General features: G+C 50.2%; 1 long non-coding RNA gene across 1 annotated transcript; it reads right to left on the bottom strand.

Moving 5' to 3' along the window:
- Positions 1–819: 819 nt before the first annotated feature.
- Positions 820–8953, bottom strand: LOC138844206 (uncharacterized). The gene is made up of 2 exons (XR_011379765.2): positions 8625–8953; positions 820–1816 (listed from the first exon to the last, which is right to left on the bottom strand). It is a non-coding gene; the product is annotated as an uncharacterized LOC138844206 (long non-coding RNA).
- Positions 8954–10563: the final 1610 nt, after the last annotated feature.

Raw genomic sequence — 10563 nt, 5'->3', positions numbered from 1 at the left:
ACAGAAGCCTCACAGAACACATCTCATCTCCTCCTCCGAAGCAGTATTTTCTGTTTCTGCATAAGCCATAAGAAGAAATGGCTTTTTGCTTTAAAAGCCCTTTCTGCAGGTCCATGGCTAACGGTGTAAGCAGAGAAGGTGCTAGGGGTTACTTGAAGAGGGCATTTTCCGTCATTTCATGAGGGTTTGGACAAGTAGGCGATCACATTGACTTAAAAATAAGACACGTTTTCCTTCGGGAAAATAAAAAGCTTCGAACCTTTCCCTCCCACTCACAGCTCCAGGGCGTTTTTCTCTTACGGAGAGCTGACCTTTCTGGGCATGGTTTCTAATTTTTATGAATTGCCTACTTGAATTTTTTTAAAGGGCATGGCTCTGAGAAGGCTCGGTGCTTGCACGGAGCTCTCTCCAAAGAAACAAATCTCACCAGTTATAGCGTGCGGTTTGTCTTCCTAGCTTAGTCTTAACAGTAGAACGAGACCAAGTATGTGTGTGGCTTCTCTGGAGCCAGCGAGCAGAGGCCCAGAGACAGACGCTCACAGCCATAGCACAGATGAGGAGAGGAAATCAGAGACCCTTGCTGGCGTGCTGGCTTTCTGAGGGATTGAGGAGCCTTTGGCTTAAACAGCACCCTCCTGTTCTCAGGATGCAGCCCCCAGGCACACAGTCAACTTTAAACTACTGAGACCTTTGGACTCCTACCAAAGAAACACTCGGACCACGCCGATCCATTCTGAACTCCTTCCATACTGATCTCCACGTGCGTCACAGACTGGTTAGCATTTGCTAGCCCTTGGCCCTCTGCAGAATCAGCAGTTATCTTTTTTTAAAAATCTATTCATTTATTTTTAAGATTTGTTTATTTGAAAGGCAGAGTTACAGAGAAAGACAGAGACAGAGAGAGATCTTCCATCCTCTGTTTCACTCCCCAAAGGGCCACATCAGCCAGGGCTGCGCCAGGCCAAAGTGAGAAGCCTAGAATTCTATCCGGGTCTCCCACATGGGTGCAGAGGCCCAAGCACTTGAGGATCAGCCACTGCCTTGCCAGGTGCATTAGCAGGGAGCTGGATCGGAAGTGGAGCAGCCAGGATTCGAACTGGTCCCCCTATGGGATGCCTGTGTTGCAGGCAGCAGCTTAACCTGCTGTGTGCTAACACTGGCCCAAGTCTGCAGCTATCACGGGACATATTTTTGTTTGTTGAACAACTTAGCAATATGTCTCCAGCAGCCAATGGGAAGAGCACTGTCTCAGAGGTATGTGCTCTGTAGTGCCAGGAACTGTTAGCTGATAACGAGGTATTAGGACTCAGCACATGGGGAAAGATGACGTAGTTCTTCTCTGAAAGTGTGTCCCATGGCAACTGCAGGCATGTCACCCATACAAAAGTCAGCTCTGTGCTTCCTGCAGGATGCAAATCACTTCTTGTGTAACCACGTTAATGAACACTGGCCAGCATACAGCCAAGGGCTACCGTCCATAAACATCATATGTAAGGTTTTGGTTGACATGTTTGCTTTCAAGTCCATTGCATAAAGATATTATGGGCTGGTGAGTGCTGAATTTATGAAGTAGTTATGTGCGAAACCTGAGGCTGGGAATGTACAGACTGTCGCCCAGAACAGTTTTTCTCTGTTCCCTCTGTCCTGCTGGGTCGATTCAAGATTCCAAGAACGGTAGAGGGGGTGTGCAACAACACTTCCTTGTGTGACACTCACTTGCCGTCACAGGAGCGCAGGGGCAATTTCTTTGTCATGGTTTTTCTTTGCTGTGGATTTCAATAGAAACTGATTCAGGTTTCTTTTGAAGTCATGGATCCTATTAAAAAGAGAGGAAAATGTAATTGTTAGAAGGGAAAAAAAACAGTACTAGTCTCAGCAAGAAAGAAGCACAAAAGTCTAATAGAGGGGCTGAGTTCAAGGTAGGAACTAGAAATTCCACTTGAATCTTTCAAAATTGCAAACTTCCACGTCTTTTGTGGTAGCAAGTCTAAAGAACCCATTCTGCTGGCTTATTTTCCCTCACTCTGTTTTTTTAATGTTTATTAAAGCTTTTTGTGGCATTTTTCTTTCAACAACAATTTTTGCTTTGAGCAGGGAAAAAATAGCTTCTCTTTCTATGTTGCTGAAAAATTAACTTTGCGGCAGCTCAGCAGAGGAAGGCGCTCCAAAAGCCCACGGAAAATGGAATCAGAGGGTAAGTTGACATGTATGCAACGGACACAAAATCCACGCCTACGAGGGTCTTCAAAACTTCCGAAAAATATGCATGATGAAAACCTTTGCATGAATTTCAAAACTTTGCATCGAAATACATGTATCGTCTTTTTGTTTTGAAGTGTTCATACCCTGTTGAAAAACCTACAGCAGGGTGAAATTGACAGGGTGAGCAGGTGTTCCCTCTCAACCAAGCACTGTTGTGGCTCTTCCAGTGGGCACAGCTGAGCAGCGACTGAGACTGCATCCCCACAGATACTGTTCCCGTTGTCAGCTGTGGGACCGGTGCTGTGGGATAGCGGATTAAGCCTTTGCTTGCAGCACCAACATGCCATATGGGTGATGGTTCGAGCCCCAGCTGCTCCACTTCAACTGTGTTCTGTAGTGATCAACAATATTTAATAAATTTTTATTCCTTTTATTGGAGTAAAATGACAGTGGCCCTACTGTATGCTAGGTGGAGTGGTTTCATATTCATTGCCTCACTTAATTCTCATAATCCCATAATTATGATGGGATTATTATGGCATGACTAATCTGGTTCTACACAGTTTATCACTGGACTCAAAACTCAAAAAGAGAATCTAAATTCCCAGAACTCAAAGTGGCCATGACTTGTGTTGTAGCACAAGGCTTAAAAATGGAAATAAGGGCCAGCCTTATGGTGTAGTGGGTAAAGCCTCCGCCTGCCGTGTCAGCATCTCTTATGGGCACCAGTTCAAGTCCCAGCTGCTCCACTTCCGATCCAGCTCCCTGCTAACGTGCCTGAGAAAGCAGTAGAAGATGCCCCAAGTGCTTGGGTCCCTGTACCCATGTGGGAGACCTGGAAGAAGCTCCTGGTTCCTGACTTCTTGGCCCAGCTCCGGCTGTTGCAGATAGCTGGGGAGTGAACCAGTGTATGGAAGATTTTCTCTCTCTCTCTCTCTCACTTTATCTTTCAAATCAATCCATCCATCTTTAAGTGAGAATAAATCACATGTTGCCAATATGTTTTTGTGAAAATTTTGGTGAGTTTTCTCCCCAGATTTGATAAGAAAGTGAGAGTGTTTTTACCTATCAGCTGTGAGCACTTCCTGGGCAGTGGGATGCAGGGAGCCTCACAAAGAGAAGCTGGTTGGGCTCAGGCTTCATCTCTGGCTGTTTCAAAAGCTCTAGGGAGGGAAGAGGGACTCCTGCAGATCTGAACACGCACAGCATCACCGCCATGGAGCAGCTCACCAGTAGCAGAGAGCAGCTGCGATTCAGAGAGGAGAGCGGAGGAAGAAGACCCGGGTTCCTCAGTCCCGCCTGCAGGCACACTGACACGAGTGCAAAGCTCCTGAACTGAACACATGTGCATGCCCTGCAATCGCCCCATTTGATAAACAGTTCTCATGGTAGTGCAGTGGGTTGCCATAAACTGCTACGGGCTGCCTCAGAATAAAATCTAGTAACCAAAGTCTTGGCACTGTATGTCTGGTTTTTGTCTGGATACACGGCAGGATAGCTTGGAGTGGGAGGGTGAGGATGTAAGAGAGAGCTGGGAAGCGGACACGCAGCCCTGAAAGGTCTAGCCTAGGATACTGCAGTGGATTTTTTTTACAGCTTACAATGAAAGCCCATTGCACAAAAATAAAAAAAAAAAACAAACTAAAACTGTCACTCATTAAAACATTGCTAGAAAGTGTTTCACATCCAGTATTCAACACGTAATTTCAAGCAATGACTTCTGTAGTCTGTGGCTTTGTGTTATCCCAGGGCTTGTAAGCTGTCATCTGGATCCTTCCATCCAAACTCCAATGCATCCGACACCAGCCAGTTACCCAGTGGCCATGGGCTGGTTTCCATGGGACACATTCCCACAGTTCAGCCTAGGAAATGGCCCATATTCTTAAGGAGAAATGAGTCCAAATGGTGGGGGAAAGAAAGGCCAGGAACTAATTAAATACTGCATGAGAACTGAGTGACCACAGATGAACCACTGGTCAGGAAGGAGACGAGTGAGGGTGACTCCCTGAGGTCCGTGTCTGCGGTGGGTGCTGGGTGTGCCACCCAGAGCCGCCCCCTCCCCCTGAGAGTGAAGCACATCTCTTGCCTTAGCTGTTGGCAGAGCTCCTGCAGGCGGCCACTTCCACAGGGCTTCTGCTCAGCAGCCGCCTCCTCCCCCAGCACATCCCTGTCCAAGGACTGGCAGCCCCATAAGTCGGCCCCATGTCCCATTCAAGACAATTTGGGGGGCCGGCGCTGTGGCGTAAGAGAGGGAAGGCCATGATGCAACAACTACTCATGGCCCAACCAATGCCAGCTTCCTGTAGGAGGTACCCTAGACAGAGAGGCAGCATCAGGTACCTGGAAATAGATCGAGCTTTCGAGGCAAGGAAGAACCCAGCACAGGGAAAGATAACAGAGTCTGAGATTAGCAAGCAGAATGATCCTGTGTTTTTAATTTCACGTGCCACTTGTTCGAGGCTGGTGTACATGAAAGCAATTGACTTTTCCGTATGTCCCTTGCATTCTGCTGGCTGTAATATAACCTTACCACAATCATGTATTAGTCCTGAAGGGCTTTTGGTTGAATTTTTAAGAGCCATCTTAAAGCTTACATCGGCAGAGACATCATGTCTCCTGTGAACAAATACAGTTTTGCAGCCGGTGCCATGGCTCACTAGGCTAATCCTCCACCTTGCAGCGCCGGCACACTGGGTTCTAGTCCTGGTCAGGGCTCCAGATTCTGTCCCGGTTGCCCCTCTTCCAGGCCAGCTCTCTGCTGTGGCCAGGGAGTGCAGTGGAGGATGGCCCAAGTGCTTGGGCCCTGCACCCCATGGGAGACCAGGAAAAGCACCTGGTTCCTGGCTCCTGCCATCGGATCAATGCGGTGCGCTGGCCGCAGCGCACCGGCCGTGGTAGCCATTGGAGGGTGAACCAACGGCAAAGGAAGACCTTTCTCTCTGTCTCCCTCTCTCACTGTCCACTGTGCCTGTCAAAAAACAAAACAAAACAAAACAAATACGGTTTTGCTTCTTCCTTCCTAATTAGGATGCTTTTTATTTGTTCCTCTTACTGCAACAGCTAGGACTTCCAGTGCAAGGTTTAAGGCAGTGGTGAGGGAAGGTATCCTTGCTTTGTTCCTTATTTAAAGGAAAACACTCCTAATTTCTCATCATGAACAATGACAATAACTGAAGGGTTTTTAAAAATAGATTTTCTTGATCAAGCTGAAGAAGTTCCCCTCTATTCCTTGTTTTTGGAGGGTTTTTGTCACAAACGCTTTTCACACGTGTTCATGGGGACACATTTTGGAAAACACATTTGCAGAACAAAGATGATTTCATGCTGTCATCTATGCCCAATGCCTACTTCGAAAAATCCTGGGCTGCCCCCCTGCCCTGCACCCATAAAACACAACTCCTGGAGCCGAATTTTAGAAAGGGCATTGCAGCACCCCTCTGCCCAGTTTGGCAGTCTCTGAGGAAGTCCCAGGGTGAGGACTCTGTCCACATGGGTTTGAAGTCCCAGGGTGAGGACTCTGTCCACATGGGTTTGTTCCGCTGAGACCGAGGAGCTCCGTGATAACGAATGTCCAAACTGCACTCCACCATGCACATTCCCGGGCATGGCTCTGAGCTCCCTCATGTCAATCATTATTCTTTTTAAGATGTATTTATTTGAAAGTCAGAGTTACACACAGAGAGAAGAAGAGGCAGAGAGAGAGAGAGAGAGAGGTCTTCCATCCACTAGTTCACTCCCCAATTGACCACAACAGCCAGAGCTGCACTGATCCGAAGCCAGGAGCCAGGAGCTTCTTCTGGGTCTCCCATGTGGGTGCAGGAGCCCAAGCACTGGGGCCATTTTCTACTGCTTTCCCAGGTCATAGCAGAGAGGTGGATCAGAAGTGGAGCAGCTGGGACTTGAACCAGTGCTCATATAGGATGCAGGCACCGCAGGCAGAAGCTTAACCCGCTGCGCCACAGCGATGGCCCCCTGTTTGTTTTTTATCTACCACCAGGAAATTCTAGTGGAGGAGGTGGAGGCAGAATGGGAAACAGAAATTAAGGAGTTGATGTGAGCATTTCAGGCCACATTGTCAGTGTTCCTTCATCTCCTTGGGGCACAGATTTTTATTTTCATTTTTTTTAAGGAAATGACCCTCAAGCAGGTGTCACCGATTCTATCACAAGGAGGAAGCTGGGTGTGTTGCTAGTTTGATGCAGTTCCTGGCATTAGCTTCCCACACCACATGGGTGGGACAATGCCCTGAGCATGTTTATTGCCCTCCAAAATTGATGTAGATATCAGTTAACTGTCACCTCAGTGAGGCTTTGCAACAAATTGTGCCAAAGGCCAGTCATGATCATCATGATTTCCCATAAGTCTGTGGGGCAGCAGGTGGGCAACTACTCCCCAGGATCAGGGAGACTCGCCCAGAGAGAAGTTCCTGCTACAAAGATGCATTTGACCTTGGTGCATGAGACCAGGAGTCAGGCATGCCCTAGGTTGGTGTTGCTGATATTTATAGCGCCGTGCACATGCCAGGAGCCCCAGAGCAGAATTGCACGGAGACAGAGGCCAGGCCCAGGCCCTTTCCTCTCTACACATGGTGCCATCTCAGAGGCGTGTCCCTGGGCCAGAGCAAGGAGCAGCTCCTCCCCTCCTGGACATGGTGGGCTGCAGCTGAAAGCTGACAGAGTCACGCCCAGGGGGACGAAGGAGGCACTCCACGTGCATCCAACAGGATTCCCTGTGTTCAGGGTTGGTGAGGGATATTAGAAGTGAGGGCAGCTGTGAAAGGACAGGCCACTACGGTAAGACACACCAAACACCAGAGTGAGGGAAAGGTTTATGGTCGGCCGACAAGGCTGCTTCTTTGTGCACAGGACAAAGAGCCCCCTACGCTACAAGAATGGGTCTTATATAGTCTAGCCAAAATGAGGGAGTGAGAAATTTACCCTATCCATTGGATAGGGTGAGGGCAATGTGTATGATCAGGCTATCCAGTCACCTGACTTCTGGTAAGTCAGGCTGGGCTTCTGGAATGGTGCCCAAGGCTTATGTTGGCACTTGGGATAAGACCGCACTAGTTTCACTAACAAGCTCAGTCAGAAGAATGCAAAGTACATGGTGGGGGCGGGGCAGTGAGGCTGGGTGGGCAGCAGCACACCAGGGAACCCTGGCCCTGCTTCTCTGAGCTGTGGGGAGCCCCAGAAGGAAGAGACTGGTAGAAAGCAACTCGGCCACCATCAGCTTTCAAAGCATAAACCCAGAGGGCAGGGTCTGGTGTGCCATGAGATATGGAGAGTTGACCTCACATCATCCTAAAACTGGGATTCCAAGGCAGCAAGCATTGGAGCGGACGGTGGGTTTTCAGGGATGCCAGGGCACTCCCTGGCACTGTATGCCTCCAAGCGTCTACGTGCAGCTTCTCTGTGAATCAGCCCACACTACTGCTTCCTTCCTGGAAAGGGGCTGACTGGTACCCTCGCCCAGCGACATAGCACTTGACCCCCAGCCAGCCACTACTCCCAGCTCTTCATGTAAATCAGCACTTTTAAATTGCACAATAACCTCAGTGAGGTCACCCATAGCAGAGACAAGCACATTGAGTCCCCTAATAAGCAGTCTATAAAGGCCAGGCTGGGATGGGCAGGTGGGGACCCATCTATAGGCCCACTGTCACCTGCAGAGCCAGCTTCCCTGGAGCCACTCCATTTCTAGGGCCACTTCCTCCTTGCACAAAGCTTGCTGCTTGACCTCAGAGCCCTAATATATCTCCCAGTCTAGGGGCAGCAGAATCGCACCTTCCTCACCAACAGAATAACTTTCAGTTAGCCTTAAACTGAATCAACCTGCAGTCACATTGTAGCTAAATCTAAAGGATCCCCTACAGCTATCCCGGCATTGTAGGTGAAGTACCCAATGTTTTAGAAGGATCGTGAGGTGCAAAGCATCAGTAGCAAACTGGCAAGGGTTAGAGGCATCATTTAGAGACCAGGAGGGAACTCTGAAACATCCATGGAGAAAATGAAATTTGGGGCCAGCACTGTGGCCTAGCGGGTGAAGCTGCCGCCTGTAGTGCCAGCATCTCATATGGGCTCTGGTTTGTGTCCTGGCTGCTCCACTTCCAATCCAGCTCTCTGCTAGGGCCTGGGAAAGCAGTAGAAGATGGCCCAAGTGCTTGGGCCCCTGCACCCATGTGGGAGACCTGGAAGAAGCTCCTGGCTCCTGGCTTTGGTCCAGCTCAGCCCCAGCCATTGCACCATTGCAACCATTTGGAGAGTGAACCAATGGGAAGATTCTCTCTCTCTCTCTCTCTCTCTCTCTCTCTCTCTCTCTAACTCTGCCTTTCAAATAAATGTTTAAAAACAAAACAAAACAAAACAAAAAAGAAGTATCATGTCAAAAAAAAAAAAGAAAGAAAAGTGGGGATTGCTTACCAAGCAGGATTTTGGGCTTCAGGGTCGAGGCTTCAGGGTCCCAGGGTCAATGTGGAGAGTGGGTGGCAACTCAACACCAGCATAGCAGGGGCCTGCACCTGCTAGGGGGCCACTCATTTCTCTGTTGAGCTCTAGTGAGGCCCCCGAGGCCCACTGTCCACTTCCAAGCCCTTTTCTGAAGGTGGACAGAAAGCAAGGGCAGCCCGCCTAACCCAGCCCACCTGACCCAGAGTCAGACCAGCTCAGTGACGATAAAGGAGTCTGTCCCAGAGCCCCCGCCTCCCAGAGCCCCGTGACCTTGTCCTGATCTCAGGCTCCAGGAAGTGGCCGAGCAAATCCTCCCAACTCTGACTCAGGAGTGTGTTCAGGGCTGAGCTGCTGGGCGGGAGCTCAGTACCGCCCACCTCGTGGCTCCCCGGGGAGTCCCTCAGCAGGGACCGTGGCATTTCAGAAAGGTTAATGAAGCTGAAAATAAAATGAAGTGTTCTTTTCCGCCCAGTTACCCGCTTGTGCTTCCTGTCTGCCAGCATAGTCCCAGGCGGGGACTCTAACAGGACTCCACCCTGGCTGAGAAACCTCAGTGGGGGCTGGAGATCATTGACCCCCATGGCTCAAGGCTGACTCTAGAGAGCCTACACCTAGGGAAGCCCACACCACTGCGGCCTGACACTTAGGTCCCTGCTAATGCTCCTGGGGCTTTCCTCTGTCCCCCTGGAAGATCCAAGCACATCTCTGCCTGCTCATGGGGAGGGTGGGGCATGGAGGGCCGGGATCTGCCAGTCACAGCCAACACCTTCCTCATGTGTTCTTCTGTGCTATTGACACTGCAGCAAGGAGCTGAGAATCCGAGTGACAGCCACTGCACCTGCTGCCCTGGTTGTCCGATCACAGTGTCCAGGAGGGAGCAGCAGGTGAGCCGGCTCCTTCATAGGCTCCATGGTGGTGTTGGCCTTTTCTCTCCCAGGGGTGTCTGAACAGCTTCTCCTCAGCCTCCAGCAGATTCAGAGGTTTAGGGTGGGCTCGACCCTGTCTCAGCCGGAAGGGGACATCAAGCCCAGTGCCAGCACCATGTCCTGTTCTCGGGACAATCTGCCTCTGTTCTCAGGGCCCCATCCACCTTTGGCACAGGAAGCAGAAATGTAAAGTGGCCATCCTTTCCCATGGTCAAATGCACTGCAGAATTAGTGTGTGTCCCTGATGAGAGGAATCAGTGGAGCCAACGGGGGTTTGGGGTGCCTGCTGGTGACCTTCTAGGGGCGGGATGTGGATGGGGCTGGAGCACTTACTCTGCCCTTTCTCTCAGACCTGCAAAGACATGGTGGCAAGGTGCAACGTGGGAATCCAAGCACCAAATGGTGCAGTTACTGTGTCCCTAACCTGTCACCTCTCTGGACCTCAGCGCTGGGGTTTCCAGTGAAGAACAAGACAGAAGAGGCAGAGCTGGCTCTGGAGGGGACCCGAGGGGACCCAAGTCAAGGTCACCAGCGCCAATCCCACCCCATCTATGTGGGATCACCTCAAGCCTACCCATTCTTTTTATGTATTTATTTGAAAGGCAGAGTGAAGAGAGGGAAGGAGAGAAAGAGAGAGAGAGGGAGAGAGGGAATGAGAGAGAGAGGGAGAGAGGGAGAGGAAGAGAGGGAGAGAGGGAGAGAGAGAGGGAAAGAGGGGGGGGGATCTTCTATCCACTGGCTTGCTTCCCAAATGGCCACAATGGTTGCTACTAGTTAAGTCCAGGCCAGGAGCTTGGAATTCCATCTAGGTCTCTCGTGTGGGTGGCAGGAGGTCCAAGCCTTGGGATATCTACTCCTGCTTTCCCAGGCACATTAACAGGGAGCTGGATCAGAAATGGGGTAGCTTCGAAAGGTGCTCCAATATGAAATGTCAGTATTGCAGGCAGTAGTAAACCTGCTGTACCACAACCCCGGCTCCAGCCCAC

The sequence above is a fragment of the Oryctolagus cuniculus genome, chromosome 11 (genome assembly GCF_051225735.1).
Source record: "Oryctolagus cuniculus isolate XC-2025 breed Fujian yellow rabbit chromosome 11, ASM5122573v1, whole genome shotgun sequence".
Taxonomy (NCBI): domain Eukaryota; kingdom Metazoa; phylum Chordata; class Mammalia; order Lagomorpha; family Leporidae; genus Oryctolagus; species Oryctolagus cuniculus.
This window is presented reverse-complemented; position numbering and strand designations above follow the sequence as displayed.